This window comes from Eptatretus burgeri, chromosome 21, assembly GCF_056783735.1.
Source record: "Eptatretus burgeri isolate ZD-2024b chromosome 21, Ebu_testis_v1, whole genome shotgun sequence".
Lineage (NCBI taxonomy): Eukaryota > Metazoa > Chordata > Myxini > Myxiniformes > Myxinidae > Eptatretus > Eptatretus burgeri.
In genome coordinates this window covers 258,963-278,868 of record NC_140981.1, presented here as the reverse complement: position 1 = coordinate 278,868, position 19,906 = coordinate 258,963, and the positions used below count along the sequence as shown (strand labels likewise).

Genomic DNA, 19,906 nt, shown 5'->3' with positions numbered 1-19,906 from the left:
TACCACAAGTGTGTATAGTAAGGGTGTGTACCACAGGTGTGTATAGTAAGGGTGTGTACCACAGGTGTGTATAGTAAGGCTGTGTCCCACAAGTGTGTATAGTAAGGCTGTGTACCACAAGTGTGTATAGTAAGGGTGTGTACCACAAGTGTGTATAGTAAGGGTGTGTACCACAAGTGTGTATAGTAAGGGTGTGTACCACAAGTGTGTATAGTAAGGGTGTGTACCACAGGTGTGTATAGTAAGAGTGTGTACCACAAGTGTGTAGAGTAAGGCTGTGTACCACAAGTGTGTATAGTAAGGCTGTGTACCACAAGTGTGTATAGTAAGGCTGTGTACCACAAGTGTGTATAGTAAGGCTGTGTACCACAAGTGTGTATAGTAAGGGTGTGTACCACAAGTGTGTATAGTAAGGGTGTGTACCACAAGTGTGTATAGTAAGGGTGTGTACCACAAGTGTGTATAGAAAGGGTGTGTACCACAAGTGTGTATAGTAAGGGTGTGTACCACAAGTGTGTATAGTAAGGGTGTGTACCACAAGTGTGTATAGTAAGGCTGTGTACCACAGGTGTGTATAGTAATCGTGTGTATCACAGGTGTGTAGAGAAAGGGTGTGTACCACATGTGTGTATAGTAAGGGTGTGTACCACAAGTGTATATAGTAAGGGTGTGTACCACAGGTGTGTATAGTAAGGCTGTGTACCACAAGTGTGTATAGTAAGGCTGTGTACCACAGGTGTGTATAGTAAGGCTGTGTACCACAGGTGTGTATAGTAAGGGTGTGTACCACAAGTGTGTATAGTAAGGGTGTGTACCACAAGTGTGTAGAGAAAGGGTGTGTACCACATGTGTGTATAGTAAGGTTGTGTACCACAAGTGTATATAGTAAGGGTGTGTACCACAGGTGTGTATAGTAAGGCTGTGTACCACAAGTGTGTATAGTAAGGCTGTGTACCACAGGTGTGTATAGTAAGGCTGTGTACCACAGGTGTGTATAGTCAGGGTGTGTACCACAAGTGTGTATAGTAAGGGTGTGTACCACAAGTGTGTATAGTAAGGGTGTGTACCACAAGTGTGTATAGTAAGGCTGTGTACCACAGGTGTGTATAGTAATCGTGTGTATCACAGGTGTGTATAGTAAGGGTGTGTACCACAAGTGTGTATAGTAAGGGTGTGTACCACAAGTGTGTATAGTAAGGCTGTGTACCACAGGTGTGTATAGTAAGGGTGTGTATCACAGGTGTGTATACTAAGGGTGATGCAAAGATGTCTATCAATTTTAACGAGAACGTGTCCTTCCAGGTGAGATCATCACCTCAGTTGGAGCATATACAGAGACAGAGACACGACACCCAAGGAGAGATGAATCCTTCGTCTTATTACACGCTCGGTGACCGGTGTTACCTGTTATGACTCTTCACCCGGCCGAGTAATGACAGAGTCGAATGAGGGTTCTCGAATGATACGATTTATTTCAGAAGATGCCACTACGCATGCGGAATGCAGCCCAAAGGCCCTTCAGTCAGATGTCCCCGGACCACATTGAGATTCTTACTTCAAAACAGTTGTTTATATAATCACACAAAAGCAGAACTGGGTGTGGACTATAAGTGTGTGCTAAGGGATAAAGAAATAAAGAAATAAATGCGGCAGTGGGCTTCTTTCCCCCCTCCCTCGGGGCCCTCAGGGAAGTTGAATCAGTCAATCCTCAGATTCGCAACCCAACAGTTCATCTTGCAAACTAATAACTTTCTAAGACTCCTACACCCCTACACTGGCACCTGCTGATAGCAAAGGCGAAACTCTGGTGATGACTAAGAACAGGAATGTGTGGGATATCAGCATACACAGTTTTCCCAAGGACATGCTGTTGTGCAGCTGCAGAGCCATAAAGGGTTATCAAAGACATAGTGAAAACAGCATGATACATTTAAAGCAACATTTTAAAGCAAGGTTTGAATCCTGACAGCTGATTAATATACAACTATTGAGTATTGATTATTCAATTATGGCTCAAATATGACCACCTAGCATATCATCATCATAACAGTTCCCTCCTTGGTCATATTTGACCATACCCAGCCATACCTGATACTCACCAACAGAGTGGATCCCTATTTGGTTCCTGTAGCAGCTACCCCAAGGCCCCCGTGCCTGCCAAACGGGATTTGCAAATGCCGTGGATAGCCATCAACATTCCCCAAATGAGAAGTCCCCAACTGCCGGTGGTTCAGGTTAGCTTCTGTTGCCTTTTGTCTTGCCCACTGCCACAAGTCTCCCATTAAGTTGTCATATACAAATTTGATGTTAAGTCCACACAATATTAAAGGCACTACAAGTCTATACAATATTAACAGCAACATTATTATTTAGGAAATTATACTCGACACTAATTACAACAATAATATTTACAATATGCAAATGTAATAATGGGTGAGCAGCACTGTGAGCGCTCAAGGCATGGTGTAAGCTCCTTTCTCAACTTGCGCTAGAAGACAAAAGAGTCTAATGAGATGCATATTTACATATAAGGGTCATACAAGTATTTTCCATACATGCCTTCACTACCTGGTATTGTCCATTTTCCACGATTATGCATATGCTAGTCAAAACACTGCCACATCTATCATAAACCTCCATCAGCATTTTACTTGTAGATTTCCTTTCTTTCTTATTACAACTTCCTGTATCTTCGTGTGTAGTGAGATGTGTGAGTCCATGTTTGGCTTACCTTTTCACTTGAAAGTTCGTTGAGTAATCAGTAATACCTGGAAGAGTCTTCCCCAGGGCGCCCTCCGCCAGAACACCTTGTTGGCTCCTCAGCTGGTGGGGGTCGGGTCTGGTTGTGGCCCCATACAGAGGTCCTCGGGGTCTTCCTCCATGAGTTCGCTGTTAATTATTATGATGGCCTGGGTGAGGGGTGAGGCTTCACAGCATTTCTTTAGACAAATGGAAATGAGACGTTTGATCAGAAATACTCCAAAAATGATTCCCATGATGATTAGGATTGCTGCCCCGACCAGGCACAGTAACCAGTCTCCCCAGTCATGAAATATAGATCTCCACCCTGCGTAACCCTCCTTGCGTTCCACTCGATCGCTAGTGAGAGCTTCAAGCCTTATAGGTGAAAACACCTATAAGTGAAATATGTTCTTCTCCGGGAGGTTACTGTATTTTTACAAGATTTCACAACTATACTCCAAAAGGGTTCTTTAGGGGCCCATGGAACTTGGGTAATTAGAGATGCGTGTTGACCCCATATGAATCCTATTTGTGCAAAGTGCCCCCGCTGGGTTTTGTCTTGCGTTTTGTTCTGCCAAGCCACTTCTGTCTTTTCTGCATTTTCTGACGTCGCCCCCAACAGGTTTTGTCATAGCATAAGACCATCGAATCGATTTTATTTCCTCGTTTCGTTCTATCAAATCATAAGTTTCCTCGGCTTGGACGCAAGACAGTTCTATGAGCTGCTGTGGCTGGATGGTTGTCAGCCCTCTGGAAATGAGTGGTGCGGTCTTGCCAGGTTCCTTTGAAAATATCTTTACCTTATCTAGTTCTTGGTTGTATGTTTTCCCCAACCTTGCGTATTCACCTGCTTCCATTCTTTCTCCAGCCGCTCCCCTCCTATGTCGCTGTGGGGTTGGTACTGGTTCATTTCCGTGTCCCCCTTTGCCACGGAGGTGTATACGGTTTCTTTGGCTTGAGTGTGTTAGTGTGTTGCCTAGTGATAGGTCCCCCACAAAGGAGTAATGTGGGAGTTGCATGTTGTGTCGTCAAAGGTTCTGTCACTGTCTCCGTTACTACAAGGTTTACAGCATGCCACTGCACTGAACACTGCAGTCAACTGCAACATAATGACAAGTATTTGTGTAAAAGATTATTTTTAAATGATACCTCCGTATGAGGCTCCCACCATGACTAGAGCTTGCAGGACTGGAAGTTGCTCTGGGTGCGTGGTGAGTGGATGTGAAGGCCAGAGACCTTACTGTACACTACTGTAGATTTTGATCAGGCAAGCATACCTTCCATCCATCTCCTTGTCTGACGGCCTGCAAAGTGTTCTGGTGTTCGTTGCTCCATCTTGTGGTTCTGGGGCGCATCTCAATCTGTTCACCATTCTTCCTAACTCCCCTGCACTATGTCTGTTACTAACTGCCATTGAGATGTACGGTGCTAGTCCTTCTCTGTGCTTCATTAGTTCGCGCTCTCTGGCGGCTTGTTTCACCTCCACTGCCGCTCCTTCCTTCCCGATCCATCGGTTGGTTGTCATCAGAGAGCGTTTGACGGTGTAATCTCTATGTGCTTTGGCCACGTATTCATAATCCTGCCCTGTTTCATCGTAGTCGACAGTGAGTGCAGTGCAAAGCCAATTCCATTCCTTCCAGATGATGTCGTTGCTAAGCAACCGTTCCTCTACATCCCTTTAATTCCGCTTATGCTTCCCAAATCCAATGAATTTATCCTGACAGATAGAGGCTCATATAAAGACAACAGACATGCTTTTCTGTCCGCTTCCAGACAAACATCTCGACCCCGACAGGCAGAGAATCGAAACGCTCCCTCGTCAAGGCCCACGATGGCTGCGTGTTCAAACAGCACGAGCTCCGCCCGTAATTTTTCCCAAAAACACCGCTATCCTCATCAGTGCGTAGCCTACAAACGTCCTTGTTCTTGGATGTCTGACATGTAAACAAGGACAAATGTGTCCAAGAGCCACGTCCTAAAGGTTTTGTCTTTCCCAGAATAATAATAATAATAATAATAATAATAATAATAATAATATTTAGAACAACGCGGAACTCTCTTAGAGCCGGCGTTCGCTACGCAAGACGCGGCTAAAAAGATAAACCCACTTTAAATAAAATCCGTTCCTTGTTCAAAGCATTTAAATCCCCCTTTCCATCTATCCTAAATCCCTCAGTCCCGCGTCTCTCCCGCGGCTATTTTCGTCCCTTTTTCGGTCACGAAGCCCAATCAACAACAACAACAACAACCGGAACAAACATATATCACAGCCTTGTTTCAAAGTATTGTCGCTTCTATGTACCGATAGCGCGTGCACTCGCCTCGAAACACAAAATCGAGCGATCCTTTGAAACGTCAATGTCCTTATTAATTAATTTTACCACAAAGCTATCTCTTTAAAATCTAGTTTGTCCACCATATTCAAAATCAGCCGCCTCGAGAAATTCTCGGACATTGCTCCGACAAGCAGGCACGTTCACAGCAGGGTGTTAATTGCACTTTCAAGTTTGACAAAGCGCAATGGGCCCATGCGTGATTACGTCATCACGCACTCACATGAGCAACACGTCTTATCAGCGCGTTGGTTTTACGATCAAACTCACGTAACAAATATTTGACGACATCTCAAATACGTTCGTTTTAAATCGGAATTTTTACAGAATCCTAAGAAGGGCGTCCCCAAACTTTGTAAAATGTGCTAATCCATCTCGTAAACCCTCACGATAAGCTGTCCTTCGACGGGACGATTTCGTGCTTTCGTCGCGCCTGTTAAAACCGACGGCACGTCACGTGACTCGCAAAACCCCATAAAATAAGTTTTTTTCCCAGATTTACGAAAATCAAGTATAAAACATGCTTAATGACCCCAACAATGAAACCAGAATTGAAACTGACGTTAAAACGAACCCGTAACGTCGATCAGCCTTACGAAACATGCAAAGTGGAAACAGAACTGAATTTGAATTTGAAATCAAAATGATGCTCCGTGGAGACCATCCATTTATCACGTATCACGTACAGTGTTCAAAGCCAAAACAGCACACAGAGTTTATCGGACCATGAGAAAACCCGAACGTTGGTCCATTTGACATCCCACAGCACGAGTACTGTAGGGAATTCTCACACATAATCCCCAAACTGTCTGCTGAAGTGGTATTAATTATTCAATTCCCCATCGAGTTCACACACACACACACACACACACACACACACACACACACACACACACACACACACACACACACACACACACACACACACACACACACACACACACACACACACACACTCTCTCTCAAAATGACATTTGCCCATCACTGAATTCACAACACGTGCAGAATCGGTCATCATCGTCCTTCCTCCGGATTTGGTGTGCGCAATTCACCTCGTCCAAAGTCTTCACATTAACGATGACGACCAATCATTATCTCCATACAAACATACAAGTTGTTCCACACATACAAGTTCCAGGTTGGAACACTCAACTTACGTCGAACACAAAACTCAACCTTCCCCACCACATTGTATTCACAAATACATCCAAATAGGTAACTCTACAAACAGCCCTTCTCCTGGCTCATTAACTTTGTGTTTTTTCCCTGTTGGTTCAAGATTCCCTCTGAATCAAATCGCTTACGTCCTGTCTCACTTTGTGACTCCGTTAGCCACGCTGCAAACGCTCTCCAGTGTTTTCCACTTTCACCGATAACTTTAAGTGTTGTTCCTTTGGGTAACTCTATGTTCTTTGCAGAGTTATTCCCCATCTTTTGTTCTTATCTTACCAACCGCCTAATAGCTGTAAATCGTTTCTCCTTTTACGTCGGGACCGAAATCCCTTTCAATCAGCCGCCTAATAGCTGTAAATCGTTTCTCCTTTTACCTCGGGACCGAAAACCCTTTCAATCAGCCGCCTTAAGCCTCAAAACCCAATGAAGGCCTCTAACCTTCCCTCTCTATGGTACAGGATTCCAACCTGTTCCCTCCTTATTTCACACGGATACCTTTATCCTCTACCCTTCCCGGTCCCAACATACGGCCTGACAGCCCTCTTTGTGCCCTTCAAACAAACCGCATTCGAATCACCTCATATGTTTTTACCGTTACAGTTCTTGATCCGAGCAGATCCTGGAGCTGCGTCCAGCGGGCACTGCCCACCAAGTGTACAGTTTTCACCTAACTAGGGCTCCCTGTCTTAGGTGCCCTATACGTGCAATTTCCACGTACCTTTAGCTGAACCCTTGCGATCGCTGTACACCAAGTGGAGTCCCGCCGTCCACACCGCCAGCATCAGTCGAATCCCATCCTCGTCGCCAATTGTTATGACTCTTCACCCGGCCGAGTAATGACAGAGTCGAATGAGGGTTCTCGAATGATACGATTTATTTCAGAAGATGGCACTACGCATGCGGAATGCAGCCCAAAGGCCCTTCAGTCAGGTGCCCCCGGACCACATTGAGATTCTTACTTCAAAACAGTTGTTTATATAATCACACAAAAGCAGAACTGGGTGTGGACGATAAGTGTGTGCTAAGGGATAAAGAAATAAAGAAATAAATGCGGCAGTGGGCTTCTTTCCCCCCTCCCTCGGGGCCCTCAGGGAAGTTGAATCAGTCAATCCTCAGATTCGCAACCCAACAGTTCATCTTGCAAACTAATAACTTTCTAAGACTCCTACACCCCTACACTGGCACCTGCTGATAGCAAAGGCGAAACTCTGGTGATGACTAAGAACAGGAATGTGTGGGATATCAGCATACACAGTTTTCCCAAGGACATGCTGTTGTGCAGCTGCAGAGCCATAAAGGGTTATCAAAGACAAAGTGAAAACAGCATGATACATTTAAAGCAACATTTTAAAGCAAGGTTTGAATCCTGACAGCTGATTAATATACAACGATTGACTATTGATTATTCAATTATGGCTCAAATATGACCACCTTGCATATCATCATCATAACATTACCTCGATTATCAATGGAGTCAGCTTATTGGACACAGCTACAGCAACTCCTTGGGCAAGGTAACCACCAGAGCGACCAGACCAATAGTAGGTGGAACCACCCGCCATGATCTCGCCGCAATCCGGTCTTCGAACCTCAGAGAGAGCTGCAATCCCGATGTTCAAACGCTTGAGCTCAGATGATAACGGAGACAGGTGATCATCCTCTCTTCGGGAAAGGACGTTCCAGGCACCCACCCGAAGGGACCACCTCAGGTTAATCCAAGGAGACCGCCGTCTGGTGGACGACACCTCAGCACCACAATATGACCAGGGAAAGTTACCCCGTGGTTTCCCTCCTGTTATCTGAGAGTGGGGGTCCCCAAGGCTTTGCCCCAATCCCGAAATCCTGTGAGCTGCACACGAGGAATTCCCACCGAGTGGGTTTTTCCTTTTGGAATGATTTGTGGAATGAAGGGTTTTCCGGTGGCCAGAGTACAAATCCCGCCACTAACCTCCCAATAAGAAGTAACCCACCTGCAGGAGGACGTCCACAGACACAGATGGACTCGAGATCTGGGTGGCCGTTGGCTCACAAGGAGCTCCTCCGCCCTTTAATCGAGATCTCCTGTCATCCATTTCCCCAGAGAGGATAATAACATGACCCATCCTGCTGCTTCGGTCGGGAGTGAACGTTTCCTCGTCACAAAAATGAACAATTAAATGAACAATGAAACAGGACAAATCATCCACATCAGCAGCTCCAATGGTGAGTGGCTGTGAGCTACTCTAACGGTGAGTGGCTGTGAGCTACTCTAACGGTGAGTGGCTGTGAGCAGCTCTAACGGTGTGTGTGTGTGTGTGTGTGTATGTGTGTGTGTGTGTGTGTGTGTGTGTGTGTGTGTGTGTGTGTGTGTGTGTGTGTGTATGTGTGTGTGTCTCTGCGACCGCCGTTTCTCGACAACCGCCGGTCCGATCTGATTGAAACTTGCCAGGAATATTGCCGGGGACGTGCGGATGTGCCTTTTCGAGGTTTGATACTAATCGGATAAGCGGTTGCCAAGTTACGGCCATTTACCTGTCAACCAATGACAAGACACTGTGCTGTGACATCACGAATGACGTCACAATTAATATTTATTTATTTCTTTCTTTTTTCACGATTGACGGTCTGATCTGATTGAAACTTGCCAATAATATTGCTGGGGACCCGCGGATGTGCCTTTTCAAGGTTTGATATTAATCGGATAAGCGCTTCCCAAGTTATGGCCATTTACCTGTCAACCAATGACAAGACACGGTGCTATGACGTCACGAACGACGTCACAATTAATGTTTATATATATTGTTGCGGTATTCGCGCCCGCCGGCGTGCTGACGGCCACGTAACTCGAACCGCGGCACGTCGCCCACCGGACGGACAATCCAGTCGTGACACTCTCGGACTAACGCCGGGAACCAGTCACGGGTGGACCTTTCGGTCTCACCGCGATCGAGCCAATCAGCCCCCGCGTGGGATAGGGTTGCTCGCCAAATTCGACCTACCTAAGTACCCACGCGGAGGGTAGACCGGGCGATCGCACCTCGCCGCAGGTCGACTTCGGACACGGGCCACTTAAGCGACCCGTTCCATACTATCGGAATAACCGAGCGGTGTTATTCGTCGACCTCGACGGTTCGATTAATTATCGGGCGTATTCAGCCCACTACCAACCCTTTACGTGAAGCAAGATGAGGATTCAAAGAAAGAAATGACGAAGCGAAGCGGGAAACAGTTCAACAATAAAGCACATTTATTCGCGGCACACGGGAAGCACCCATTCAATTCCACCAAAAGCACACAGAAAAGACACAATGCAATTTACACAAAAAGCAAATGTAAAAGCGAAAACACAATGCAGAGCTAATACCGACTACCGAGCACACGGCAACACTTATACAATTTTACTTCACAGACGGCGCCGACAACACATACCCAAAACCAAGAAAAAGAATACCCTCAAGGATGAGGCGGGCCTGAGGCCGAGACCGGGTCGCGCCTACCCGTCTGGTGATGAGACGCGGAGCGGCGATGGCGCCTCAACTCCGCGGGCCTCGCGGACAGTGTCTGGTAGGGGGTGGGAAAGGGGCCCCCTTGGTCGCACTATCTCAGCGCGGGGGAAACAGGAGGGGGTTGCTGATGCTCGGGGTATAGAGGATCTTTATTATCCCGCGACGAGCGTCTCCACCTCGGCCAGGTCGCGCTGTCGGCCTCCCTCGGGTGCAGCTCCCTGCACGACGCGAGCACCCCCTCGTCTGGTGTCGCCGCCTTTCCACAGCTCGTCCCTCCGTTCCGACTCCAACGCACACGACGAGCAGCTCCACCGCCCGCGAAGTCTTGACTCTCTGTTTCCGACTCTCCTACTCTCCGCCTCTCCGCCTCTGGACTCTCCGACTCTCCGCCTCTGGACTCTCCGACTCTCCTCCTCTCCGCCTCTGGACTCCCTGGACTGACGAACACGGTCCTTTTATCCGCCCCGTAGCTTCGCCCTCTCAGCTTTGACCCCCTCCCTTCGACCTTTCACCTCGCTCCCCATTGGCCCGAGAAAAAGTGGGCGTGAAGGCTTTTTGATCCATAAATTTGCATATATCGATCGCCCTGGGGGCGGGGCCAATTCGCCCCTCGCTCACCGATTGGACGGCAAAAAGTGGGCGTGTGTCGTTTTTGATCCGTTTTTGAAGCACAAAATCCGTGATTTTGTACACGCTGTTCGGCGCGCGCCCTGCACGAGTCCAACACCGGTACCCACAGGCGGCGCAAGAACGGTGGCGATGCGACGGTTGCGAAGTGTGACGTGAAGGTCGTGGCGGTTGTGGTGAAGCGGTGGTTGGTGGTGGTAATCATGGCGGTTGGTCCAAAATAAAGATAGTAAAAGAAAAACGGCTATCCTGAAGAGTCGCAGCACGCATAAATGACATGTATTCCCACTAGACAACGGGTTTGGGCCTAACTACACAAGTACTTACCGAGATACCTCACCTAAGGGACCTGAATGGTGGTTTGCGAATTTGGTAACCACAACACTACCCCCTCCCCTTTTTACAGACTCGTCCCGAGTCGTCAAATTTTCGTGTGCCATCATGTGTAGTTTTCCCCTGGTACATTTTACCTACGGATCCCTGAGTGCGACATTCATGGTATTCGTGTCCCCAAAATAAATAACCTGAGGGCTGCGTAACTATCTAAACAAACTCACTCACACGGACGACTTAAATAAAATTGCCGGCGCTAAGACAGACATGCCGGGGGCGCACTCATATTTACAGTACATCTTAACCTTAACTTACAAATTTTACACTAAACCATGGCCCAGGATCATTGAACTCTGCAAAAAGAAAGCAGTTAGCAGGGAGCCAGGCTGCCCGCATGCAGTCTCTGGCTCAAACAATGCAGGTGACAGGGAACGTGGCTGGCTGCTCACACGCAGTCCAAGGCCTTCCCTTTTGAACTGAACGCAGTGAACCACAACGGTGCATGGGCTGCACAAACGCAGTCTCCGTGCCAGCTCAAGTGGCACACGCAATGAGCACAACGAATGGATGCATGAACACAAACACGGTGCACGGGCCGCCACTGCAGGCCCGTGTTGTAGCTGCCAACAGGGCAGTTCTTGCAGCTTGCAAACTGTTGCTTTCTGATCCTGGCGCACATGGAAACGAACAGGGGGGGGGGGGCAAAGCAAAAATTGAACGGGGCTGGTGAACGTGGGCAGTGGGCATGGCATGGCAAAGGCAAGCAGGCAAACACAGCCCGCAGAAGAAGACCGTTGCAGGCAAACACAGCCGGCAGATGAACTGGCCGGCACAGGCCTTGAAGTACAGCAGCTGCAGACGAAGTGGCCGGCACAGGCCTTGAAGCAAAACACGACCAGCCGATGGCACAGGCCTTGCAGCAAAACAACAGCTGCCGATGAAGTTGGCCGGCCTCCGCCTCGAAGAAAAACACGGCCAGCCGATGAAGTTGGCCAGCCTTTGCCGTTCAGTGGAGGTTGGTGGAGGGAGTGCGGTGGTGCTGGCCACTTGGAAGGCAGGCTCGGACCTACCTACCTGTCTCCCTCCCACCTATCGCCTTTGCCTGTCACTGTACATACCCACTCCCTTAATTTGTCAAACCCCAATTTAGCCCCAACTTATTTTTTTGTTGTTTTTATTTTTACTTCCCCACTATAAATCGTCCCCTAACCCCCTTTATCGTCTTTGTTCGGCTAACCTATCCTGTCACCTAGCCTACTCCCAACCCCTACGTTCCCTTCCCGGAGGGGAATAAGGGAGAGCTAACGTCCTGTGTCGAGGCCCAACGAAGCCTCAGAATGGCCTCCCAAGAGTTCAGCGATCTAACCCAAAGTGGGTCCAGCGGCCCACAACGAGAGCGAGGGGATGGATGGTGCGGAGGGGAACATCTCCTAATCTACCCTAACCATTTAACTGTTAAACTACCCCGGGGCTTTCAACAAGCGCCTCTCGCTTAAACTATTGGTTCTATAAACCCAGATTCCCGTCGCCTGTGTTGGTGTCCTCACAATTTCGGGCCTCGCCCCCCAATTTTCTCTCCGTGCCCTCACACGGTCTCCTGGCTGGGACACGTGGCTCCCTTAGGCAGGCACGATCCTCTGCCGAATCTCCCGCTATGGCACCCCCGGGCACTACACTGCCTCCGAGCCTACCAGCTCCCTAACACCGGGGAGTGCCCCCCATGGCACCTCCCCTGAAACGCACACGTGGCAGGCCGGCCTCCCGGGCCCCTTTCCGAGGGTCACCCGTGCCCACAACACTGCCCACGTGGCTAATGGCGCCCCGGGCCCCCGCACCAAGCAGGCGCACCCGTGCCCACTACTCTATCCCGGCCCCCCATGGGCCCATGGCCTACCGCGGCCGACTAGCCTGGTGCCCGGGGTACCCACTCAGCGATACTCACCTTTCGCAGCCACGCTCCCAAGCCCGTCAACAGGGCTCCTGCACCCCTCCAAATGGGTCTCGAGCCTACTTTCCCACCAACAACAAAACGACCTCCATTTTTCAATTTGACTAACCCCCTAACTCACTTTATACTGACCCCGGGGTCCCTTGGGCGGGAGTCACTCCTCCCCCCAATCACTCATCGCACCATGCATTCCCCATTCACTCCACACACACAGACCCGCTGGCCTCACTCACTCACCAAGCACATGCCTCACAACTCACCAACTCTTCAACACACACACTGAACTCTGCCATCCTTCTATCTACATCCACTAACTAACTCGTGCTCCCACGTCGTCCCTTAAACTAGTAGCACGTTCCATTTAACACTACGTAGCTAAACTACGTCCCCTCTACACACTCACAAGTCTGTCACTGTCTCCAAATAAATCATTTTATTTCCCAACCTAAATCTCGCTACAATCCCTCTAACTAATCCATTCCACGGACTCCATGAGGACTTACCCCTGCCCCATGAAGTCGGTCTAGCTAAGCTAACCCTTCCCCCTAACTAGTTTTCATCCTGTGCCCAGGTAAGGGGGTCTTCCACCCCTTGCCCAGGAATCCTGTGTACCCGAAAGTGAGGCTTGCTTTTTTTTTTTTTTTTTTTTTTCTTTTTCCTTTTCATGCGCAGCACCTGCGCGGCAACTCAGAGCTCGCGCACTTTGCACCTTGCAACTGCCCGTGACGTCATGCAGCTGCACGTGTTCCTCGTCCCTCCTTGGACGGTATCATCCGGCCGGGATACCCCTCCTGCCGGATTCCAACCACACGTGCAGCCATGACGTCACCGTGCGCATAAAAAAAAACACAAGCCCCACGTCTAGAGGGGTTCCCCACGCGAACACATGTGCTTTGCCCGTTGGAGCTTAACACACACGATCGCGTGGAGAACCCGTCCGGTCCAAATCCATTTACCTGCCTAAACTTTGTCCGTCCGCGGGATCGGCAAATCCACCGCTGGCGTTTCCGGACCGGGACTTCACTCTCGCAAGCGAGCACGTGGTGGTCTCGTGCGTTGCACAGCACGAACCTCGTGCTCGCGGCTGGGTGAACCCGGCACGGTCCCCGAAACAACTACAGCCGCTACTCGGCTTTCGTTTCTCCCATGTCGCCGTCTCCGTCTCCATTCAACCCACGCACACCTGCGTGTTACGACGCACACAGTCCACTCCATCACATTCACACCGGGAGACGCGGCTGCGTGCTCCCGCATGCCAACCGACATCTCCCTCTCATACCGCTCTCTCACACACACGGTCTCCCTTGCATACGGCCGTTCACTCACGTTTGCCATTTTCCTCACACAAACCATACCACTTACACACGCGGGGGCACTCGCCCGCGGTGCCTCACTCATACAGGCCGTTTCACTCACACACACGGCCTCACTCACACACGGTGCCTCATCCACACACGGCGTGCTGGGAAGCACGTACTCCGGCACCATCGCCACCACACCACTCACACACGGGGTCGCTTCCACACACGGGGACGCACTCACACCTTGCACCACACACACAGGGACAACCACACTGGGGATTCGTGTCCCCACAAGGGTCTCCGGGGCCTCTATACCCCCCAAGCTCTCCAAGCACCCGTTCGCAGCACTCCTCCCCTCAACCTCGCAAAGCACGACCGAACCCACCTGGTCGTGACTCGCCTCAAGGGGGCATACTCCCTCCTCGTTCCTGGAGGAGGCCATCCAGGTGCTCGCACTGGGTCTCCACACGCTCCGCCAGCTCACCCCCTTTATCCTCCACTACCTCCGTGTGTGTGTGTGTGCGTCACTTACCCCGTCCAATTCACCCTCTATCTCCCGTGTCTCAACTATTATTATTTCCTTTGTCGTCACCTCGTGTCTCGTCTCACACGTTTTGGTCTCTCCATTTAATTTTTCCCTTTTGGTCACCGTCGATTCCTCTGTCACGACCCTCGCCCAACACGCCCCCTGAATTATTTTTTCACCCGCCTCCACCGCCGGCCTGTCAGCCGTTGCACCCCCTTCCAGCTCGTTTGCTCCCACACGTGGAGTCGCCATTCCCAGCTCCCTGGTCACGGCCTTCATGCCCGCCTGCAGGCATCGGCCCATGTTCTGCGTCTCACCCCGTAGTTCTTTCATTTCCTCCTTCAAGTTTGTTTCCATTCCGTTCATTTGTTGTGTATTCGCATCCATCTTTTCGTTCATTTGTTGTGTATTCGCATCCATCGTCGTTTTCACTTCATTCATTTGCTTGTTCATGTCTTTCATTTCGTTTTTCATTTCATTTGTATTTGTATCCATCTTTTCTGTCATTGCCGCCAGCATGGCTGTAAGCTGGGCCATGTCGGATGCACTCAGCTGAGCCGTTTCGGCAAGGGTTGGGGAAGGGTTTTGGTGGAGAGGGGGGGGGAGGTGTCATACACTGCGGCCGCTGCCGCACCCATTTCGGGCTCTGGGTTCAGTTGGGCGAGTCCGTGTTCCTGCACAATCAACATTTCCTGCTCGGGGATTCCATCCTGGACCATGGATTCTACACATTCTACATCCATTTCTAATGCCCCCGGCTCCCGCTCGCCTTGAGACGCCATCTTGCTTCTCGTGAAGGGTTAATTTCGCTCGCTCGTAATTTGGAGGGAATCGGGGGTCGCTTCTCTCACCCCTGGACCGATTCCCGTGAATTTAGCCGGAGACAGGAGAGCCTGTTTTCCTGTTCTCCGATACCAGTGCCGCGGAGGGCGATGAATTTGTATCGCACTCCCTGACACCAGTGTTGCGGTATTCGCGCCCGCCGGCGTGCTGGCCGGCCACCTAACTCGAATCGTGGCACGTCGCCCACCGGACGCGACAATCCAGTCGCGATCGCACCTCGCCGCAGGTCGACTTCGGACACGGGCCACTTAAGCGACCCGTTCCGTACTATCAGAATAACCGAGCGGTGTTATTCGTCGACCTCGACGGTTCGATTAATTATCGGGCGTATTCAGCCCACTACAAACCCTTTACGTGAAGCAAGATGAGGATTCAAAGAAAGAAATGACGAAGCGAAGCGGGAAACAGTTCAACAATAAAGCACACATTTATTCGCGGCACACGGGAAGCACCCATTCAATTCCACCAAAAGCACACAGAAAAGACACAATGCAATTTACACAAAAAGCAAATGTAAAAGCGAAAACACAATGCAGAGCTAATACCGACTACCGAGCACACGGCAACACTTATACAATTTTACTTCACAGACGGCGCCGACAACACATACCCAAAACCAAGAAAAGAATACCCTCAAGGATGAGGCGGGCCTGAGGCCGAGACCGGGTCGCGCCTACCCGTCTGGTCATGAGACGCGGCGCGGCGATGGCGCCTCAACTCCGCGGGCCTCGCGGACAGTGTCTGGTAGGGGGTGGGAAAGGGGCCCCCTTGGTCGCACTATCTCAGCGCGGGGGGAAACAGGAGGGGGTTGCTGATGCTCGGGGTATAGAGGATCTTTATTATCCCGCGACGAGCGTCTCCACCTCGGCCAGGTCGCGCTGTCGGCCTCCCTCGGGTGCAGCTCCCTGCACGACGCGAGCACCCCCTCGTCTGGTGTCGCCGCCTTTCCACAGCTCCGTCCCCTCCGTTCCGACTCCAACGCACACGACGAGCAGCTCCACCGCCCGCGAAGTCTTGACTCTCTGTTTCCGACTCTCCTACTCTCCGCCTCTCCGCCTCTGTACTCTCCGACTCTCCGCCTCTCCGCCTCTGGACTCTCCGACTCTCCTCCTCTCCGCCTCTGGACTCCCTGGACTGACGAACACGGTCCTTTTATCCGCCCCGTAGCTTCGCCCTCTCAGCTTTGACCCCCTCCCTTCGACCTTTCACCTCGCTCCCCATTGGCCCGAGAAAAAGTGGGCGTGAAGGCTTTTTGATCCATAAATTTGCATATATCGATCGCCCTGGGGGAGGGGCCAATTCGCCCCTCGCTCACCGATTGGACGGCAAAAAGTGGGCGTGTGTCGTTTTTGATCCGTTTTTGAAGCACAAAATCCGTGATTTTGTACACGCTGTTCGGCGCGCGCCCTGCACGAGTCCAACACCGGTACCCACAGGCGGCGCAAGAACGGTGGCGATGCGACGGTTGCGAAGTGTGACGTGAAGGTCGTGGCGGTTGTGGTGAAGCGGTGGTTGGTGGTGGTAATCATGGCGGTTGGTCCAAAATAAAGATAGTAAAAGAAAAACGGCTATCCTGAAGAGTCGCAGCACGCATAAATGACATGTATTCCCACTAGACAACGGGTTTGGGCCTAACTACACAAGTACTTACCGAGATACCTCACCTAAGGGACCTGAATGGTGGTTTGCGAATTTGGTAACCACAACAATATATATATATATACATATATATATATATATATATATATATATATATATATATATATATATATATATATATATATATATATATATATATATATATATCCAGACAAATCTCACACTCTCACTATGTCTCTTCGAAAGGACCGTTTACAAAACCCCCCCATCCACTTTCTCAACAATCCTCTGGAAGAAGTCTTTTCTTTCAAGCTTCTGGGTCTCACTATCTGCCATGACCTTTCCTGGGAAAGTCACATTTCCAACCTTGCCTCAAAAGCCAGTCGCCGACTGGGAATCCTCCGTCGTGCAAAGTCCTTCCTCGGCCCTCTTGAGCTCCTGACCACTTACAAAGCTTTTGTCCGTAGCCTGATGGAGTACTGCTCTCCCCTCTGGGCTGGTGCTCCTGCCTCCCACCTTACTCGACTTCACGCTGTCGAAACCAGGGCTTTTAAGATCATTGGCATCTCCCGCAATGAAGCTGAGTCTTTGGGCCTCTCACTCAATCACCGCAGGTTAGTCGGTGGTCTTTCTGTCTTCTACCGACTCCTCTCCAGCCTTGCCCCCCCTGCTCTCTCTGCGATTTGTCCCAACCACATTTCCACAGGGCGCTCAAGGTCCGCCAACAACCCCCTTCTGGTTAAACTACCAAAATCACGAATCACTGCTCATCTTCACTCTTTCATTCCTCTTTTTTCCCGCCTTTGGAATAAACTTCCTCACTCTATTCTTTCCCATTCTTCCCTCCAGGCTTTCAAAACAGCTGTTCACCACCACCTCTTATCTTCCCCCATCCAAATCCTCGATCTTTTCTACCCCCGATAATCCACCCAAGCCCACTTCCTTCAATTCTCCTGCTTTCCTTCCTGAAAGTCCCTGTCATGTCCATCTTCTCCTCGCCATGTTCCCCGTCCCATCCCCATCCCTCTCCCTTCCACAGTTCACCTGTGTCTGTTCCCCAATGTTTTGTCCCTTCCACTCCCTCCCCTCTTGTCTCATGCCTCCTTGCTGTGAGTTGTGTGTTCGCTCTCATACGAGCCTCGACCAAGGTATACAAAAAAATAAAAAAAAATAAAAAATAAAAAACCAACCAACGACAACGGCAAAAAAAGAAACCTGCGCGACTGCGCAGGTTAGCGCACCCCTCTGCGGTGCCAAAGCTGGCAAGGGAAGGGGGCAGGGCAGCTCTCTCCCCATTGGTGGAGGCTTGGCGTGAGGCGGTCGGAGTGGGGGCACGCCCCCCTTCGAGAGCCTTGTGGAAACGCCTCGAAGGGAGGTGGAGCCACGAACGGGGCGGAGCCCCACGCGGCGAAGGGCGGAGCCCCGCCTTACAAAAAGGCAAACGGACGCGAGGCTCACTCTCTCTGGTCGTGGCTCATGTTGGCTGAAGCTCTCTCCGGAAAAGGCACCAGCTCTCTCTCTCGCTCTCTCTCCAAAAAGGCTCGGTCTCTCTCCTTGGGTCTCGCTCTCCAAAGCGCTCCCTTCCTCCTCTCTCGTTCCTGCGCTCGTGGCCCGGCGCGGCCTGTTGGTTGAGACGCGGACGGGAGGCGCCGCAATGCGGCCTGTGGTGGACCTGCGCGTCTGGACGAGGGGTTCCGGAGAGGGTTCGCCGGCCGCGTGGGAGGCCGGAAACAGGCGCGACCGTGCTGACGGTAGTAGGAGAGGAGGACCATTTCGGTCCATGAGGGAAGTCACTTCTTTTCTTTTCTTTTCTTTTCAGGCTTTTGTATGTGTGTTTGTGGCGCCAGTCTTGCAAAGTAAAACCTGTATAAGTGACTGTGCTGTAAATAATTGCCTTTTATTCGGTCGTAGTGCTTTCCTTTGTTCCTATTTGCCTGCTTTTGTTCCTATTTGCCTGCTTACGTGTGTGAAATAAAAGTGTGCTTGTCCAATTGTTCCCCCGTTTCGCTTCGTCCTTTCCTTTGTTGAATCTCCATTTTGCATCACGTAAGGGATTGATAGTGGGTTTAAAACACCCGGTAACTAATCTGAACCGTCAAGGTCGACGATAACTCCGCTCGGTTATCCCTGTAGCACGGAACGAGCCGCTTAAGCGGTTCGTGTCCGGAGTCGACCTGTGGCGTGGTACAACCCCTCGGTAGGTTACCCGTGCGAGTACTCAGGTATATCGACTTTCGGCGATTCACCCTATTTTGCGCGGGTAGAATGCTGACTGGGTTGTGGTGAGGTTAAACCCCCACCCATGACGAGCTCCTTGGCGATAGTTCCAAGAGGGTCACGACTGAATTGTCCGTTCCGGTGGGCGAAGCGTCGCGATTCGAGTTACGTGGCCGATCGCACGCCGGGCGGGCGAAATTTGTCACAATATTAATCGGACAAGCGGTTCCCAAGTTACGGCCATTTATCTGTCAACATCACGAATGACGTCACAATTAATGTTTAATTATTTTATTTTTTTTTTTGCACGATTGACATCACAATTCTTCTTCTTCTTCGTTTGGTATGACATCACAATCGACACTGGGGACCTGAGTATGTGCCTTTTCAAGGTTTGATATCGTTCTTCATCCGTTTCAGCTGTTTCCCAAGGTTTGAAAGCTGTTTTTTCCAAAGGTTTGAATTAATTGTTCAAATTATTAATTAATCCCAAGGTTTGAATTTTCCCAGGGGAAAGAGCTGTTTCCCAAGGGTTTGAAAGCTGTTTTTTCCCAAGGTTTGAATTAATTGTTGTGCTTGGTAGACACTTGTGAATACATTTACAGAGAGAGGAGCGAGAGAGGAGGGGCAAGAGAGGGGCGAGAGAGGGGGCGAGGGAGAAGGGGCGTCACAATTCAAGAGGGGGGAAAGAGGAGGGGCGGGGGAGGGGGGAGAGAGTGCGTCACAATTCAAGAGAGGGGGTAGAGGAGGAGGCGAGAGAGTAGGGTGGGAGAGGGGTG

The 19,906-nt window shown here is 50.3% G+C and overlaps 1 protein-coding gene and 1 long non-coding RNA gene across 2 annotated transcripts in view; both read right to left on the bottom strand.

The window, feature by feature from the left end:
* Positions 1-19,906, bottom strand: part of LOC147008090 (uncharacterized) — a 310,895-nt gene that overhangs the window by 284,338 nt on the left and 6,651 nt on the right. The gene's annotated exons all lie outside the window — the stretch shown is intronic.
* LOC147008091 (uncharacterized) lies at positions 1,449-12,426 on the bottom strand. The gene is made up of 2 exons (XR_015053575.1): positions 6,950-12,426; positions 1,449-6,743 (listed from the first exon to the last, which is right to left on the bottom strand). It is a non-coding gene; the product is annotated as an uncharacterized LOC147008091 (long non-coding RNA).